Genomic DNA, 19,913 nt, shown 5'->3' on the forward strand with positions numbered 1-19,913 from the left:
ACCAGCTTAGAGTCAGAATGATTCAACTCCACACACAATAATGTTCCTATATTTAGTAGGTTATTATGATTAAGGTAGTGTCTGGATAAGTTTCAGGGTTTGTACTTTCAAAGTCCAAAATCACAAAATCCCAATCTTATAGACTTTGTCCTTTAGGGGTTTATGTTTTTAGAAACAAGCCCCAAAACATCTTCTGACTTATTTTTGTTTCCTACGGACCAAAGCTCAAAACCAAAATCTAAGTCCAAACAGAGCCCAACCCAAGTGTTATCTATTCTTGGAATGGACCATAGAGATGGAGGGAGATAATGAATATACTCTCAATCTCAGACAAATCTAACACCATCTAATATTTCCAAACGGGTAAATGAAGTGGGCCTGGTTAGATGGGCTTTTTATTTTTGTCTTGTTGGATCCATAAACTTTATTATCAAACATGGTTAACGACCTCTCCATCTGGCCCAACTTCAAACCGATAGCACAATCCGACTCCGAGTCTAATCCAGTATTTTCTCCGGTCTCTATCTTTCGTGCACAACCTTCAAGCTACTAATAACATAAGCCGTGCTGCTGTCAGCAATTAGGTTGGGTTCTGAATTTATTTTAAGCTTTTTTCAACAATTAAAACAAGTATCTCAACAAAACAGTTGAGATGTAAATGTTCGGTTCCTCCCTTCTTGCTAACCTTTGTATCCACGTGTCATTTTCAATCGTCAAACAGGTGACACCTGGCAACTGTCCCCATTCTTCTTTATTGAGCCTCTCTACGCCAACCACATTGACATTGTGTCCCAAATTTCTAGTTCAATCCAGCTCCCCGTGAGGATTCATCTTCTTCTAGATCCAACCTTCTAACGTGGCAGAAAAAACAAGTGTCAAAACGTGAAACGAGAGTACAAGACCTTCCATATGGTGCACGTGACAATCCATCAATCTCTCACGTGTGCTTTGAGTTTAACGGGGATAGCATTTTTTACCTTACTTGGTGACTGTTTAGCACTCCCTACCATTGCTAGAAGAATAGATTTTGGGGTGGGAATGGATGTTAGGATTCTATATGGATATAATCCATAGAGTACAAATAGGATATGGTATTATGTTAAATCCGATTTTTACAAATTGTATATTATTAAAAAGCATATAAATTTTATATACTAAATCTTGAATTTAATAATATTTTAACATGATAAAGAATAGATAGTTTATACGTTTTTTAAAAGCCTTAATTAAATAATTAGAATTATTTATTTATTTATATGATAAAAAATAAAAAAAAAATTATATACGAATTCTAAACCCAATCTGCCCGTACCCTTGAATGAGGAAAGAGTAGGGTCAGGGAGGATTTTATATTTTCATATCCGCTATGAATTTTGGGGTAAATACAGATTAAAAGGTTTAGAGAGATGGATAAGATATAAAATTTACAAAACTCTATCCGAATTCGCCCTGTTACCATCCCTATGACCCAACCCATTTTAGTGTGAACTGTGCAATCAGATGCACATTTCACCATTCATCGATTAGTAGTTTATGACCTAAAAATATCTTTTGAATCACCGTAATACCCTCCACATTTCATAGATTTCCAAAAGCGCTGCCAAGTGCCAAATATAGGGTCAGACGTAACAAGGAAATAAAAATTAAAAAGGAAGAAAGAAACAGGTAACAACCACCCCCGAGCTCGAGGACATCAAATACATTGTGATAAAATTAAGTAATCGATAATCCGTTGTGATTAATTAATTAATTAAAAAAAGCCTTCTAGAATTGTTTAAACTCGTAGTTTCTACACGTGCGAAAGTGCTAGTCCGAACTCCGAAGCGGGTTTTATGGTGTACACCTACCGTCTACCGATAATTTCGTGGCACGCGCAATCGCTTCGGCCTCTCTCCTTTTAACCCCGAGTGGCCGAGACCCTTCCCTTCTCTTCAGTCTTCTCTCGAGGACTACGGACTCACGGAAGGACTCTTGTTTCGAGACGCCGTTCCCGTTTTTCTCGCTTTCAGCTATAAAATCAGAACCCAACTCCTCCATCCTCCCTCAGAGCCAAGCTTTTCGTTCGCCGGGAATAAACGAGAACAGCTACTTGAAAGAACAGCGCCGGAGACAAGAGAGGAAGGCAAAAGAGAGTGGGGTTTTGTTCACAGCAATTGCTCCAAATGCAGCAGAGTCTTCAGGGTCCAGTTCTTTCCCTCTCCCCGAGTTTTAACAGTTATTCTTGCAACACATTTGCAGAGATCGCCGCTAAAGTTGGCGAAGAATTCAGCGAACAATCAAAGCTTTATGTCTCGGATAAATCAATGGAAAAGCCACCGCCTCTACAGAGCTCAGAATATCAATCTAAAGAAGTGCAGGAGCAAGAACAAATAGAAGGCGACAACGACGACAAAGACGATGAGGATGAGTTCGAATTCTCCTTTTGTAGGGATAACGACGAGTCTCCTATCTCAGCTGACGAGATCTTTTTCAACGGTCAGATCCGGCCCATCTTTCCCATCTTCAACCGGGATCTTCTTTTCTCTGACGGCCAGGACGATGATTCCAAGGCCCCGGAGGTTTCGTCCGTTCGGCTTCCTTTGAGAAAGCTGTTGATCGAAGAACGCAACCCGCCGTCTTCGTCTTCTTCGGAAGCCGACGAACTCGATGGAATACCTCCTGGAACTTACTGCGTTTGGGCACCGAAGTCGGTTCAAGCGTCTCCCGAGAGATGTAAGAAGAGCAATTCCACTGGATCATCCAAGCGCTGGAGGTTCAGGGACCTCCTGCATCGAAGTAACAGCGATGGGAAGGATACCTTCGTTTTCTTAACTCCTTCCAACAGCAACTCATCGTCTTCCAAGGCGAAGAAGAGAGACGAGAAGCCTGAGAATTCTAAAGGGAGGAGAAACTCCACCAACCTCAAGGTCTCCGGAAAAACGAAAGGTAAGGGAATCTCTGGCGAGGCAGCGTCGGCTCATGAGATTCATTACGTGAGAAATCGAGCATTGAAAGAGGAGGATCGGCGGAAATCGTATCTTCCGTACAGGCAGGACCTCGTTGGATTCTTCGCTAACGTGAACGTGTTGAGCAGAACTCTTCAGCCATTCTAATCTCTTCCTCCTTTTAACCTCGCCTCGACTCACGCCTCACGCCTCACGCCTCAATATCCATTACCGTAACGATATAAGGTCCATAACTTTCCGGTTTTCTTTTCTCCCCCCTCCTATTTTATTTCTGTAAGTAAAATTACTTAGGAGTGGACGGAAACCTGATCAGGTATTCAGGTGTTCCTCTTTCGGAGTCTTGTATTGACTGTACATTTTAGTAATTTCAAGCTAAAATTTTGTTTTTCTTTTCTTTTTTACTTCCGCCGGCAATCTGGATTTGAACTCAGATGGTTGTTGGAAAAAGAAAATATATTGCTTGATAAATTAGGAAGCAAAATGTGTGAAGCTGTAAAAAATGGAATGGAATGCTTTGTAAATTGTGTATTGTTTAGTGTTTCCTCTTGAGCAGGGATAAGTTCTCTGATTCTCTCAAATCTCAAGCTGTGAATTGTGTTTAGGTTCCGTTTTCCTGTTTGGCATCGATGCTAAGTAATTTTTTTTATTTGGAATCATTACTGTTAGATAGGACGTTTCTCCTAATATCAATTTTTTTGTTTGGTATCAATTCTCCGATTAAGGTTTTCTGCACTTCTACTTATTATGATACTGCTAATATTAATACTTCGAACTTTGGCTATGCCTTCTTATTTTTAAGACTTAATTTAAAACATCTATTTTTTTTTTTTTTTTTTTATAAAAAACACGGTTCCAAATATATGATTATTTTCTGGAGCACTGTTTTTCCTACGTTGCGCTGATGTTGTACTCCAACAGAAATGATGTCAAACAGACGCTAAAAATTCCAATCCAATGTTTTCTAGACTTCACATCCTATGGAAAATATTCCGAAATAACATGATGGTCCCACACGACATGTGATAAGCCCGAACGGACGATCTCTCAATCTCTTTCTTTTTTCTCTTTCGTACCCCCCTTGATAATACGAAATCAAGTGAAGCGATGAATTGTGAGAGGTTCTCTCTTGAAGGTTCCACTTCCACTGACGACCGCTTTATTTGATTTAGCTTTTTTCTTTTTTCTTTTTTTAAAGGGAAAAGTTTTTTGAGTGAGTGTGATTAGTGTTAAAGAAATGGGATTAACTGGTTTAGGTATTTTATTACATTACATCACTTTGATGAGGTGTTTGACTTGGACGATTACAAGTTCCAAATTAAATCAGGCTGTCGTCACGGCGAACGACAAACTCAAAAACTATTCAAGGATTGTTGAAATCTCAGAAATGATTCTAAATGGGGTAACTCCAAGCTTAAGTAACTTGCTGTAAGGCTCAGTTTAGAAAGAGTATAAACTATGAATACCTATAAAATAATACAAACTAAAGGATTATATGTATTTGTATTCCTTCTAAACTGAGCCTATAATAAAAGAAATCGAAAGTCTAGAATTTGAAAATTTCAAGAATTGGAATTCCTTGACCCAATTCCCCAGTCCGATTCCGCCAATCAACCACAACGCATTTTTTTTTTTTTAATTCTTCTGCGGCGGCTCCATAGGTCGTCAATCTTATTTGTATGGCAAACTTCTGTGTATGCATATAGTAAGGAGGAGAGCTTTAGTAGTTTTGGTAAAGTGAAGTGGGCACACGAAGCATTAGATGAGAGTATGAGACTGAGTCACTGTACAAGTGGCAAGCGGGTTAGTGGGTGGGCAGAGATAAAGAGAGAACGAGAAGAGTAGATGATGGTAGGTATTGTATCCTTATCCTAAGAAAAAGTGGTTGAATGACGAATTAGTGCCAGATGGTAGGACATTTAAGATTGCCCTCTCGGATTTGGTTAATGTTCCAAAGGGGTAACCTTTGTTCATTCTTACCTTGTATTTATTGTTTGTGAGTTGTGACTAAGCGCACATGTGAGCCGTTGTTCACAAGTATTATATCAAGGGAAAACAAAAGAGAAAGAAAGAGATTGGCAACCGATTTACAGGGGAATGCGATGTTTTTAAATTAAGCAGTGTTTTGCAGGCAATGGGTTCCATTTTATCTTGAATTCAGTCTTTTGCCAAAACCTGTTTGAATTAGTCAATGATCTATTGATTTGAATGATTAAATTGTTGATCTGTTCAACGGTTTTCGATTATTTTTTATTTTAATTTTTTAATTTAGAATGAACCGTCTATTTGAATTGAACTGTTAACCCGAAAACTGATAGTTAGAATGGTTCTAATACAGGGTCAGTTTTTAAAACCTTGAAATTAAAGGTCTTGAAACGATCACGAATTCAATGTTTAGTGTCATTTCTGTTTTGGTTTGATCCAAAATAAATTGTCATACAACTATTATTGTTGTGCTCATGGCAGAGGGCAATTTGATAACTTCCCTAGATGAGTTAAGACCGGCGTTATACCAAACAGTTACATGTTGGTTAGTAGGGACGGTAATGGATACTCGGTCGGGGATAAGAAATGAAATCCCCATCCTACCTCGATCTCGATTATATATATATATATATATTTAAAATATTATTTATATTTTAAAATTAACCTTTATTTTAAGTAAATTTAGTTTAAAAAATATTATTAATTAAAAAGTTCTAAAATTTTGGATACCTGCGAAAAACTAATGCCTCTCAAGGATTGGGAATAGAGGATAACGCAAGAATTAAAGTTAGGGATTTCGAAATCGGAGATCCCATATGAGGAATATAATCCTCGCCCCGTTCTCATTTCTAATAATGACCACGCTACTCATCTCATCAACACCTAAAAGGCTCCACTGGTGTAACGGGTCCATGTATGTTGTGGGGCAGAAGAGGCAGTCCAACCTAGGAAGTCATTACTAGGCTTTCCTCCCCTGCCTTTCAATAGCTCCTTCACCTATAAATAGGCCAAGGACAGATGGTACAACTCTCAAGAGTCAGGACTCCCTCTACCTTACCTCCTATTCTTTTTATAAAAACTCTATTATTTTTCACCTTGGCGCTTAACCATCGGAGTGATTGCCCCGAGTCCACACGCCCGAGACATCTAACAACTGTTTCCGGTCTTACTTTCTTTCGTTGCCAGCATCAAAGTCCAATTGTTATAAGCTTCTACCTGAAATGATCATCATATGTAATGTAATAATAAATATCTCTTACTAATTTGGATTGATCAATCCAAAATGTTTCACTAGAAATATCAATGATATCAAACACAACTTAGAAGGTGCAAAACCCTTGAAATATGACTTTCATTAAGAATATTAGTAGGCTATGTTTGGTTTGAAGGAAAATGTAGAAAAACCTTTATAATTTTTGTATTGGTTTTTCTGTCTTTCCTTTCCTTTTCTGACCCCTTTCCTTTAAACCAAACATAGCCGTATTATTCATAAGGTGGACTGGTACAAGTTCATTAATCCCATTCAAATGACTTAGGATTAGACCTGGTAAATAGTTGATCAAATCTGCGAACCTGATCCAACCCAACCCGAAAAAACAGGGTTAGGGTCTCATATTTAGCTACCTGAATTTGAGAATGACCCAACCCGAAAAAACATGGGTTGGGTTGGGTCATGGGTCAATATGCTGACTCGATTGTTATGTCTAATTGGGACTATTCATGTATTCTTAGAAGCTTTATCTCTTTCATCTTTACTATTTAGTCTTTACTTTTTATTTTTTGCTCTTTGAATTGTTGAATGTTCCAATTTTTTTAATTAATGTTTGCAATTTTAAGGTTAATTCTATCAATTTTAACACTTTCCATGTGTTTTTTCTTTATTTTATAAAATTACTGTTATTTTTAAGGATAACCCAAATTGACCCATGAATCAACCCTATCCCAAATATTTAAGATTAGGATCTAGCATCTACCGACTCAACCCAACCAAAAATCAACCCACAGTATCTTGACCCAACTTAAACCCGACCCACCCAACCCAATCGCCAGGTCTACTTAGGATGGATCGATGGAATGTGTTGGGTTGGGCATACTTGGGATGATTTTGGGTTAGATTTGGTTTTCAAACCCGACCAGTTGACATCCCTGAATCCAATACTACTGGTATTTAATTCATCCAAGGCATATTGCATCCATTGCCATGTGACACAGGTGGAATGGGATTGGTGCCATTCATTCCACACGTGTCAGTTTGTATTGTCCTTTTTGCGCTATATCAGTTGGCATGGACCAACTTTTGTTGTGGAGTGATTTATGTTTATTGGTTTCACTCTTTTAGCACATTTTCTCACTTCCAATCTCTCTGCTTTTCATCCCAGTCTTAGATGGTTGTAAGGGAGTTTCAATATACATAAACACTTAAAAGGCCACATTATTAAAAAAAGAAAAAAAAAAGCTCACTAAAATCACGAATATACAAAAATAAATATTGATTTGTTGTTGGATCCCTAATGTTTCTGCTTGTATCAGTAGATCTATGAAATTTATTGTAAAAATGAGAAATCTGAAAATTATAAAATATTATTTTAAATGGTTTTGATGGTAGGAAAGAACTATACGATGGATCTATGAATAATCTCTCAAATACATTGATCCATCAACGACTTATGTCCAAAATTGATTTTTAATTTTTTGATAACTTGGAGAAATAAAAATAGTAAAAATCGAACAATTATTTAGTAATTAAAATTTATGAATTGCAAATGATATGATTAGTTAGTAATTTAATTTGCAATAAATAAATAACAATATATTGATTATTTACAGAAATAAAAATTATTATTTACAGAAGTGACTTAATTTATATTTGCTAATTTTTAAAAAATAAACCAATTGACGAAATGTTTTTGGTGGTTTATGAATATATAAAAAAAATGATTTAAGTAATTAAAATATAATAATTGCTTTTGATTTGGGTCTTGAATTCTTTGATTTACGGATACTATCTAATATATCCTTAGTTTAATTATATAATTCATTGGCAGATATATTATTAATAAAACTATTCTATATTATCAATGTCGCAAACACTTGTTGATTATAATGCATTTCTTCATATAAATTATTAAAATATGCATTTCTTACATGTGTATACTTTGATCTTGGGTTCAGTATTATCAAAGTATTTGTGGGATTTTCTTAATTTATTGTATCCTAAGCCTATTGTGATAAGTGCGGGTCAATAATAAATTCAATGGCCTCAGTTGAGGTTCAACTTTTATCATTGATTCAAGGCATTGATCCCGGACGGTCATTGGCTCGTTGCACTTGCAATTAGTCTTTGGCAACCCTACCCAGCTCCGCTCTATTCGCCATCAATCAAGGGGTATTTTTGCCAATGCATATTAGATAAGGGACAATGGATAAAGCAACAACATTTTCTTCGACCATAGTGCCCCTGTTACATTGTACCTTTTACCGTTAGGCATTGGGATTTTGCAAAATCTCGACAAACAACTGAAACAGAAACCCCTTTAAGTTAAATCTCTTCTTTCTTTTCTTCAAGGCTGTGTGATCGGATAAAGTTGTTTTTTGGAAATTGGAATTGGGTTTGCCAAATGGGTTTCTAGTCGATAAGGGCAACCTTTTGCCCTTAATATTAATAAAAATAAGATAACTTTTTAGATAAATATCAATTAAGGGCAAGCAGTACTGTTGCTCATCTTCCTCAGCTAACAAAGAAAGAGTCTCTTGTGCCAAACTGAAAATCTCAGGATCTGGATTCGAAGAGACCAGGCAAAGTGAAGCCAGGAGCTAAATCGATGAACTATGAGGAGTGCGGTTTTTGTTTTCCATTGAAATTCCTGATTTTCCGGCGTTGGAACATCAGTTCAGAGAGGAGGTCGATGTCCAGATCCTTTTTAAGTTATTTTCCTGAAAACAGGAGTGGTTTGAGCCTGTTTCAACTGTGTTTTTGAACCTTCAGGGAGGTCGATGCCCAGATTCTGATATTTTTCATGATTTTTACTGGTTTTATTTAAATTTTTTTCCTTTCCTTTTTTATGGTGAGGAATCGTGCGGCTATATCAATTAATCTCTTAAAACATTGAAACTTTTCTTTGATACAAAAATCTCTTTTTGATGATGCACGATCTGGAATCTCCTAGCTGGAGAACTGTCTGGACGTAGTGGCGAGCTGGATCAATTGCAAAATAGTGCTCAGAGGGACCGGGGTGGAAGACCCGATGAGGTCGCTCCGATGCTTAAGTCAGTATTTTATGTGTTTGCGAGCTAAGTATGGATGCTAGAGAGCTTGAATGTGAGTAATCGTGCATACTTTTTTGTGTCATTGGGGTTGGTGCCTTTATATAGGCTTTGTTTGGTGTGGGCTTCATGCACGTTGGCCATCCTCCGGAACACTCGGTACGTGGACCAACTTTCGATAAACTTGGGAGTGTCGGGATATGCATACCAAATTTGTCAGCAAGCACAACTCGCAGGTCGCCTCCTGGACCTCAGTCAAGTCGGCAAGCCCTCGAGGGAGGTTGCTCCTCGCGTCGAGGTCACATCGACCATTGACGAGGTGCTACAGGTCGGCCCTAGATGAGGTGCTCCTAGCCAACCTAACTTGTGGTTGAAGTTGCTGGGTTGGCAGTAAAGGCAGGTTGCCAGGTCGGGGCGAAGACGAACTATGATCTAGGACCCCAAATCATCGCCTAGGTGGTGTCTGGGTGTCATCCAGCTGTTTCGAGATGCCATGTGTCACAATGTCATTGGAGGGCCAAATCTGCCCTCACCAATTGCCCCCCACTCCTGAGCTGAAAGTAGCTTGGCGAAGGGAGTAGATCGCTCCTTTTGGCCCAGAATGACTGATTCGATACACTTGTAGTTGTAAGCATTGGTCCAATTTGCTTATCAGGTCAGAAGAATCCAAGTGTTTGCAGCCTTATGTAGGACCTCGCCGTCTTGATTATCGGGGCACGGGAGCAAATTCATCCACTCGAGGAGAGGTGGAGCAGGTACCCCGAGGACATCTACCTTATTAGGGATGGAACCGTCAAGGGGTTCTGCAATCCGACCATTACCTCAAGAGCGAAGTTTATCATGCCATCCTCAAGAGGGGGTTCTGTGTGACTGTTTTAGCAGGTACCCCAAGGACATCTACCTTATTAGACTTCGATGCAGTGTTCTTCGAGCTGGTTCTCAAAAAGAGTAGCCAACGAGTTCAATGCAGAGCCTGAAACCAAGGTGGAGGTCTCTTGTGAAGAGATCAACTAAGTTTGTGTCTGTCATGGTGCTGAAAGCGAACTAGTCTTTCCTTTGTTCTCTTTCTCATGGTAAATGTGAACTGCTTTTTATTTTGCCCATGCAAAAGAGGCGACTGGGTCTTATGTGGTGCCAAGGTCTTTTATCAGCTCGGCACCTTAGCCCTTAGCCTCTAGATGTGACTCACGGTCCACTCTCCATATCCTTGATTTTTCCCATGCTGAAGAGGTGACTAGGTCTTAGCAGGTCTATGCCGAAGAAGCGAATAAGACTTATCTGCCCATGCCGAAGAAGCGACTATGACTTAGCACGCCTATGTCGAAGAGGCGACTAGGACTTATCTGCCCATTCTAAAGAGGCGACTACATCTTGTATTGTGCCGAGGTCTTTTGTCAGCTCGACACCATAGTCCTTAGGCTTAGGGAGTGACTTATAGTCCTCTCTCCTTATCCTTGGTCTTGCCCATACCGAAAAAGCGACTAGGTCTCATGTGGTGCCGAGGTCTTTTATCAGCTTGGAACTTTAGCCCTTAAGTTCTGAGAGTGACTCACGGTCCACTCTCCTTATCCTTATTTAGCTAACGTGCGGCCTGACCTTTCCGCCTAAGCGAGTGGTCATTCTGTAGTAACTTCTCATATGGCTGCTTCTATGTCATCCCATGGGATTATCTTCCTGGATGAGTGCTTGCAAGACCACGGCGTACATGTTCTACTCCCCCTTGCGAGGGCATAATGTTGTTGTCAGTGTGAGTCGGAAGTTCGGGGCCACGGTTGCGCTACATCAGCCTCGTAATGACGTCGGTCGTCCACTCGTACGAGAAGCCACAGGGAGCTCGACCTTCGGGGGCAGCTCTACTAACTGTAGGTCATCGACTCGCTCGGGAGCCTTGAGGGGCTCGATCCACAAGGACGTTTGCTTAGTTCATAGGCCGCTAACTTCCGCGGGAGCCACGAAGGGTTCAATCTATAGGAGAGACCTCGCGAAGAGGACTGGTCAGGCTTATCCAGGCTGAAATAAAGTCAGTAGAGCTGCTTAGTCTGTTGGCTATCAACTTCCTGCGAGAACCATGACTGGATCGACCTGGGGGGACATCCTTACTCTGAGGTGCCTGTCGCCAGACTACTAGTTGTTAAGGTCGTTCTATTGTTGCCTATTCTGCATCGACATGCATACGTCAATGGCTCTACCGCGGGGAGAGGGGCATTCACATGCGACATGCATACATCGAGCTACTCCCATGCTCACATCTAGAAATTCATGCTTCATCTCATGGAATTTCCGTGCTTCGATCCTGGTGGGAACTGCTGATGGCTCTACCGCGGTGAGAGGGGCGTTCACATGCAGTAGCGGGGTATTTATCTGGGGCACTGGGGATGTTGAGTTTGGCCTAAACTTGTTTGATTGTCACAGGGGAGTTGTCTAGGTTCATCATAGATGTTTTTGCCCCCCAGTAATCGGTATTCATGATGGGTGTTGATGCTGCTCAAAAGTTCCTTTGAGTTCATAAAAATGGAAATTAGAAAGTGAGAACTTTAATTTCTAAAATGTGAGATCTTTAGTTTTCTGGAAGATGAGGACTTAACCTTTTAGAAGGTGAGAACTTAGTTTATTGTAGTGTTTCCCACAGACGGCGGCAATTGATGATGCACGATCTGGAAGCTCCTAGATGGAGAACTGCCTAGACGTACTCGCGTGGCTTGCTGGATCAATCTGCAGAACAGTGCTCAGAGGGATCGGGGTGGAAGACTTGGTGAGGTCGCTTCGATGCTTAAGTCAGTATTCTTTGTGTTTGCGAGCTAAGTATGGATGCTAGAGAGCTTGAATGTGAGTAATCGCACGTACCTTTTTGTGTCATTGGGGTTGGTACCTTTATATAGGCTTTGTTTGGCTTGGGCTTCACGCACTGCATCCGAGATTTCCGGAAGGTTGCCTAACCGGTCCGAGATCCCTAGAGGTAACTGCCACGCACGTTGGCCATCCTCTGGAACACTCGGTACGTGGGCCAACTTCCGAGAAACTTGGGAGTGTCCAGATATGCATACCAAATTTGTCAGCGAGCACAACTCGCAGGTCGCCTCCTGGACCTCAGTCAGGTCAGCAAGCCCTCGAGGGAGGTCGCTCCTTGCGTCGAGGTCACATCGGCCAGTAACAAGGTGCTACAGGTCGGCCCTAGATGAGGTGCTCCTAGTCAGCCTAAGTTATGGTTCAAGTCGCTAGGTTGGCGATAAAAGTAGGTCATCGGGTCGGGGTGAAGACGAACTACGATCTAGGACTCCAAATCATCGCCTAAGTGGCATCTAGGTGTCGTTCAGCTGTTTCAAGATGCCATGTATCACAATGTCATTGGAGGGCCAAATCCGCCCTCATCACTTTTTTTATTAGCGGAAGAAGACGAACAAAAGTACTGTATAGTGCCTTTAATTGATATTTTTCTCAAAAAATTATCTTATTTTAATTATTATACAAAAATTATTATTTTTATTGATATTAAGGACAAAAAATTGCCCCATAGGTTTCCCAAATCAGTATTTCGGCATTTTGGGTTTTTCTACCGGATTTCATTCTGCAACAGATATTGGTTTATTTCAATTCGGCTGAATGTTATGTGGTGGAATATATGGATGGAATTCCATTCAATTGAATTCCACCTCGAATTCCGCAGTGAGTAAAACGTACTCGAACGCAACATGTGCGGAGGCCATCCCAAGACACTATGTATTGTACGCCCTCTTCGAGACTTGTGTTTTATTCAGAGCATCACTCGGAAGAAATCAGAATACATGTTTCGGATGGTCTACGAATTTCGACGAGGGAACGGCCTGCCATCACTATAAGTCTATAAGGGAGTTATTTTCTACATTGTTTTCTCAACATAACTTAGTTCTAGGCCGAATTGATAGACAAAATCCAATCCCTATTCCTGATTTCCTTCAAGAACGAAACGTCGAAATCCCGGTAAGATGCGCAAAAGTGAACGTTTGGATTTCCTTTTTGGGTAGTGGGAATTTAGGAAAGCGGAAGATGAAAGGGCTCTGTCACAGGCTCACAGTCACAGACTCACAGCCAATCCAACCAGAGATTTGGAAATCCAAGAGTCACCCTCAAGTTCCCTAAGCCTAACTTTTCGTTTGTTTTATTTGGCATTATTGTGGCTTATCCATCACAATTAGAAATGTCCCATATTTAATATCTGGATAAATCTCTTAAGTTATCCCTATTTTTATGTAATTGACAAACTGATCCTTAAGTTTTTTGATAATTGATACACCGGTAAATACTAAAAAGAAAAATGAAATATTAAATTTATCCTTTACAATTTATCAAATTTTCAAAATAAAACCCAACTGATAAAAAACCTTCATTTCTATTTTTTTTTCCAAATGTAAATAAGGGTTTCAGAGAAAAGGACACACAACCCTTCCTGAAATCAATTCTCTCTCCTCTCTATCACCTCCAAATGTCAAGGAAACTATCATCACCACCGCTGCAACCATTGCCACCACCGGCGTAGATTATCTTGCTGACAGAAATAGCTAAGGAGATGGTAGAGCCTCCGTGGATCGTTACTATTGCAGAATCTCTCTCCGATTACTATTCAACCCGGAGCATTCGGAGCCGCAAGTAGCTAGCCGTACGGATCTTGACATAGGGGCTCTACTATTACTGGAAGGATGTTCACTGCAGTCCAATCAAACACTGGGCTCTCTACTACATCCCTTGGATGATAAAACCCATCTGGGGTCTTCTCATCGATGTCTTCCCGATCAGAGGTTACCGACGCCGGCCGTACTTCAATCCACCTCCCAGGACGGAAAACAAAAATATCAGCCAAGTTCTCCAACCTAAAAAATCAATAGAGAATCAACTTACATCCGTCAGCTCCAACAGTTGGCAGAAGACCCAAAAACAAAATATATACATCTGGACTCAGTACAGATCAGAAGATGAAGCAGAGTCCCCCCCCCCCCCTTCAGTCCTCCAAGAAACTACTTAAAACCACAAATCAGGAAAACCCAATTGAAGCAATCCTTGCTCGTCATACTCACATAGCCCATACCCGTTATCTTCCTCCAGTTCAATGGGATTCAACAGCTTATACGATAAATCCGATGGACTACCACACTGCAATTGATCAAAGCCACCTAATTGAACGTACTCATTCTTCAGTCCTGGCCCACGAGTATTTGGACCCAACATCCCCAATAGTTCCTCCATATCAAACAGTTCTTCCAATGAAAAGTGATGAGGGCGGATTGGGCCCTCCTATGATATTGTGACAAATGGCACTTCAGAACAACTAAGTGATACCCGGAACCACTTTGCCAATAATTTGTCTTAGCCAAGTTGATGGTATCCCACCTGGCGGTCTGGCTTAAACGCGACCTGGCCCTGACGCAAACTGGCAGCCTAACACAGGCACCGACCTGGTGGCCTGGCCCAAGCACGACCTGGCAGCCTAGTACAGGCACGAGCCGGCGACCTGGCACAGGCACCGACCTGGCAGCCTGGCCCAGGCGAGACTTGGCAGCCTGGTCAGCCCAGCACCTCACAGGCAGCTCGCCACCTGGTCAGTTCGACACATAGTCAGCTCGCCACCTAGCTTGTCAGCTCAGCAACCAAAGTTCAAATGACACAGCTGCTTCCATTGCAGTACAAGGCTGAGTAAATCCCCGACTCACACTGCTCTGGCTTAGGTTCTACCTTTGGGAGCATTCCTCAGCTAAGAGTGAAGATTCCTCGATGCAAAGCTTTCAAGAAAGTTGAACGTACACAACGACATGGCTTTGGCAGCCTCATCATAGCTTCGAGAGCGGTGGAGAAGGTTCTCAACCAAAGCCGGCCTCCTCTGTTCGGTTCTCGATCTCGGCGACCCACTACCATGTTCGCTGCCTGACGCCTCTGTAGTCAGGCAAGGCCGGCTCCATGGGAATCACTTGTTTTCCGCGCCCACCTAGCTTGCTCCTACATAAGATTGGTCTGCCTCATACTTTAATAAACTATAGGTGCCGTTTGGCAAAGTCATTTTTATAAAGACCTTCCAGTAGCGCAGATGTCTAAAAGATATATTGAGTTTTTGCTAAAGCCCAGAAGACGGTGCAAAAAGACTTGTCAAACGCAGCTTAGCCGATGGACATGGGCCCAATTCATTCAAGTTTTCCAATCCGGCCAGAATGGACCAGACAAATACACCAACAATGACCAAACCCAATTCGCTGCCATTGCCAACTTTAGTCCATCACCCGTCAATAATTAAAGAGAAGATTCCATTGCTGCCTACCCCAAAGGAACCTCTCCTCAGATACTGATTCGTTTTTCATAAAGGACTGTTTGGTTGGCGTTTCTCAAGGAATGAGTGAATGGCTGTACTCTCAGGCATCCATTCACCATGTCTCCTCTTTTAACTCTTTGACAGAAGTGGCAGACACTTCCACGTTCTTGCACATGCTTCCTCTGCATCCAATGCCGAAACTCAAAAGCCTGTACACAGACTAATGAGGAGAAAAAGAAGTTAAGTCTAGATTAATTATCACCTAGAAAGTAGAAACCATTGATTTCCTTTTATCAGGCTGCCTAGATAGGAGGGGACGGAGGGAGTGGCAGACAAATGTGTATAGGAGGAGATGGACAAGCTAAGAACAATGGCCTTTTCTTGTTAAAGAGTGAGACCCACCAAACGATGATGTCTTCGGGTATGGGGCCCCGAATTACTTAAAAGATTAGATGTAGGCCCATTTCGTCAGATAAAGATTCATTTCGCTGTTCATACTCTAAATAGTAGTTAGTCACTGATTTTGATGTCACAGGAACTTCCGGATCCAGCCAGTGCATAAATGTGATATGTGCCTGCTGGAAGCAGCTTGGACGTTCCAAAACCAGTGAATATAACCTGGCATGGTTCCGTCCTCGACCGACCATCACAAGGTGGCCAGTTGGGTTTGGTCACCTGGGTTGTGGCCTAAAACAAGGCCATTCAATTTCAAGGTCCATAGTATCTAATATGTGGGCCATATATTCATGTCTTTGTTGGGCTTTAGTTAATTTTTAGGCCTTATTATTTCTTTTGGTAAATTAGAAAGGGTCCATTTTGCTTATAATAGGAATCGGAATCAAAATCCAAATGATCTATTCTTGTATTCTTATAGTCTGTTTGGTTCAAACAGGAATTCAAATAAGTTGGAATAGGATGTTATTCCCAAGGGAGGGGGAGGGGATGGCCATTCCCTCACATGGGGGAATGTCATCCCACCCAATCAAATGGTTGGAATTGAAATGGGCCCCAAGTTTTTTGCAGGTAATTCTTTCTCAGGTAAATACATTTTTTTTATTGTATTCTTTTAAGCAGGAAATTTATTGGGCAAGTTACAATTTTTACTTATATATTCTAATTCTTATAAGGGGTAACTTTGTCTAATATTTTGACATCAAAGGTTGATTAACTTTCCCATTAATCAATTTTTCCTAACTTATGAAAAAACAAATGCACCCTTATTTTGGTGCACGTAGAGTGAATGATTTATCAATTATAATCACTGTTTTTAAAATTGGACCAGACCAAACGGTCGGGCCGGAAAAACCGGGAACCGGTTCTGACCGGTTCCGTTTTTCTCCAAAACCGCTTTTTTCCCCAAAACTGTTGATTTTGGTCAGCAAACCGTTGAACCGATCAGTTAACTGTTCAAACGGTTTTGATCGTTTTCCAATTTTTTATTATTTTTATTTTTTTGTCAGAATGGGCCGGACGTTCGGGTCGAACAATTGGACCGTTCGAACCGGTAACCAAACCCCTGACCGATTCGATCACTGATTCGTTTTTAAAAACCATGGTTATAATTAAGGCTTTATTTTGCCTCTAAGGTGTCAATATGGTAAAATATCTGAGACAATTTTAAGGGATAGAAGGGGATATATTAATAATACACTACAACAACGAGGATTTGTAAAGATAATTAAGGCTGTCCCAAAAATAAATAAATAAGGCTGCAACTTAGGTTAAAATTTGAATGGGCCGGAGGAAAACCACGTAGATCAGGCACATACATTGATAACATTAATTCTACATCTCAATTGATTATAGTGCAAAATCCCGATTAATACCCTATACTTTGGGTTTAGTGTTACTTGATCCCTGAACTTTAAAATATAACAATTTAGTATTCAAACTTTCAAAATGCGCCAATCCAGTACCTGCCATTAATCAATCCGTTAATCAGCCATTAAGTGGTATTTGAAAAGACACAAATGCCCTTCGAGTGTCATCTAATTCTCTTTATCAACCATCTAAATGTTGACAAAAAATGAATAGTATCAAATCCTTTATCAACCATCGAGATGTGACCCCAATTTTCTTGAATAGAAGATGCAAAGATTTAGGATTGTTCATTTTTTGTTAATGTTTGGATAATTGATAAAGAGAATTAGATGACACTTGAAAGGCATTTGTGTCTTTTCAAATACCACTTAACGGCTGATTAACGGGTTGGTTAACGACAGATCGGCAGGTACCAGATTGACACATTTTGAAAATTGGAGTACTGAATTGTCATGTTTTAAAATTTGGAGACTAAAATGACTCTAAAATAAAAATGAATAAAAAAAAAGATACTTTTAGTTCGACTGGGGGCAGATCCCATTTTTTTATGAACAAGCATATCCCTAGTAAAAAGACCCAAAAAAAAATCCTCACGGGTAAAGTATAAAAGTCAAAACACATGAGTGTTTATGCCTTTTAAAGCACTTCCTTTATTAAACAAGTCCTCTGTTATTCAAAATGGGATTTGCCCAAATCACTTCCTTTTGTTTAAAGTAATACATTTTAATGCATTCAACATCTAATAATATATTATATACATGAAGGTTGATATATACTTGCACTTTTTTAAAATATTATTAGATAACTCATTATATAATACTTTTGTTATGTTTTAAATAAATTTAAGAAAAATAAGAAAACATAAATTGTAACCACATGTTAATTGGATAGAACTATTTTTGTCCCCGTGCATGTAGACATAGAAAATTTGTTCTTTTCTCATTTTTTTTTTCCTCCAAAAACACATGGAAATCAAGCTCTGTCAATCTGTCATCGTTAAGGGAATGAGGGAAAACGATTTTATACATGGACGTGGTGTTTTGGAATTTTCTCGTCTTCTGGTTTTTAGTTTTCTTTCCTCTCTACTTGAAAAAAAAAAGTACAAAAAAAAGAATTTTAACTACATCGAAATCAGATAAGGGTTCAGATCCATTAAAAATTTAATTTTCCAATCAAACCCGATTCAAGTTGCATCCCTTACCTGTGTTGCTAGAAATTGGTCCTAGTTCAACAAGAATCCTTGATGCCAAAGGCTTACAAAATTGGTCCTAGTTCTATTAATATGGTTGAGGCTTGGGCTGCCTCCCACAACGTGATGCTTAACTTCACCAACAAAAGATCTCATCATCGAAGGTGGTTCAGAACTAGTAATTGACAGCTTAAACAACTGTGTGATCCTCTGTGGAGATCGAAGACTATCATAGAGGATTGCAGGTCTCTAAGAACAGAGATAGAAGGGTAAATGAACGCAATAAAGCTGCAGACTATCGGCCAACTTTGCGCACATCAATGATGTTTCTGGTTGTTTCTTTGGAGTACACTTAGGAGCCCCCCTTTCTATAAATCGCATCCTGCTGGTGGATTTGGCATCAATCCACAGTCAGGATTCATTCCACCTGTACGATAAGACTATGAATTCTGAGGTGGATTGAACAGTCATTCTCTCTTTGTTTTTTTCCTAAGGCTATGTTTGGTTTGAAAGAAAATGTAGGAAAACAGAAAAACCTATACAAGGTTTGTAAAAGTTTCTTTACCTTTTTTTTCCTTTTCCTACTTTTTCTTTCAAACCAAACACAGCCTAAATCTCTAGGTTTTATTTGTTGTGATTTGAGTGGTGGTTCTACACCCTGTCTCGTGTAACTCTTGAAATTATAAAAAAAAAAATGGTGAATACATCGTATAAAAACATTATCATAATATTGACAACTGTCCCTTCGAATATATTGTGTAAGCACATTACCTGCCAGCCCACTTTAAAAGCATTTATCAAGGTTCAAAAAATTCATACACCTTGATAGGGTGTATTAATACTTTGAATCTTGTGCTTTTTATATTTTTTAGTTTGTATTTTCAAAATTTTACAATGGAGCAATTTTTATGTTATTTAATTATTAGAAAAAATCTACAATGACAGAAAGACTTTGACCAATCAAAATTTCCTATAAATTTTGATAAAAAATCATCTAATTGGTTATCAGTAGAGTTTAAAAAATAATCTGCTAGAATTCCTCGTCGAATTTTGTCTAAATGCATCAACTCGGCAATCAGCATGATAAACTGATACGATCTGTCCAATTTAGTCCACACTCTTCTTGACAGTTGAGGAAAATTCAGCAAGGAGGCTAAGAAATTTCTGGTGGACTGACCTTCATAGACAAGCCTTCTTTTATGGCTGAGCTTGGATCATCTACTGATAAACTCTCCCCATATCCCTACCTACAATGTATTAGGAATGTCATTCATTGGGAGATGTTCCTAATACAAGGCAGTAGTATCTTGTGGGTAGAGTCGTGGGAAAAGTTTGTGGGTAAGAGAACCGGAGTGCCCATGTGACGTGTGCATGTGTGTGTGCACATGTGCCAAGAAAAGCTTAATACCAGGAATTGGGATTTGCTCCTCACAGTCACATC

At 39.9% G+C, this 19,913-nt stretch overlaps 1 long non-coding RNA gene across 1 annotated transcript; it reads right to left on the reverse strand.

Annotated features, from left to right (window-relative positions):
- Positions 1-13,468: 13,468 nt before the first annotated feature.
- On the reverse strand, positions 13,469-14,791 carry LOC148792014 (uncharacterized). The gene is made up of 2 exons (XR_016068611.1): positions 14,240-14,791; positions 13,469-14,035 (listed from the first exon to the last, which is right to left on the reverse strand). It is a non-coding gene; the product is annotated as an uncharacterized LOC148792014 (long non-coding RNA).
- Positions 14,792-19,913: the final 5,122 nt, after the last annotated feature.

This window comes from Nelumbo nucifera, chromosome 4, assembly GCF_055504915.1.
Source record: "Nelumbo nucifera cultivar China Antique chromosome 4, China Antique-T2T, whole genome shotgun sequence".
Classification (NCBI taxonomy): Eukaryota; Viridiplantae; Streptophyta; class Magnoliopsida; order Proteales; family Nelumbonaceae; genus Nelumbo; species Nelumbo nucifera.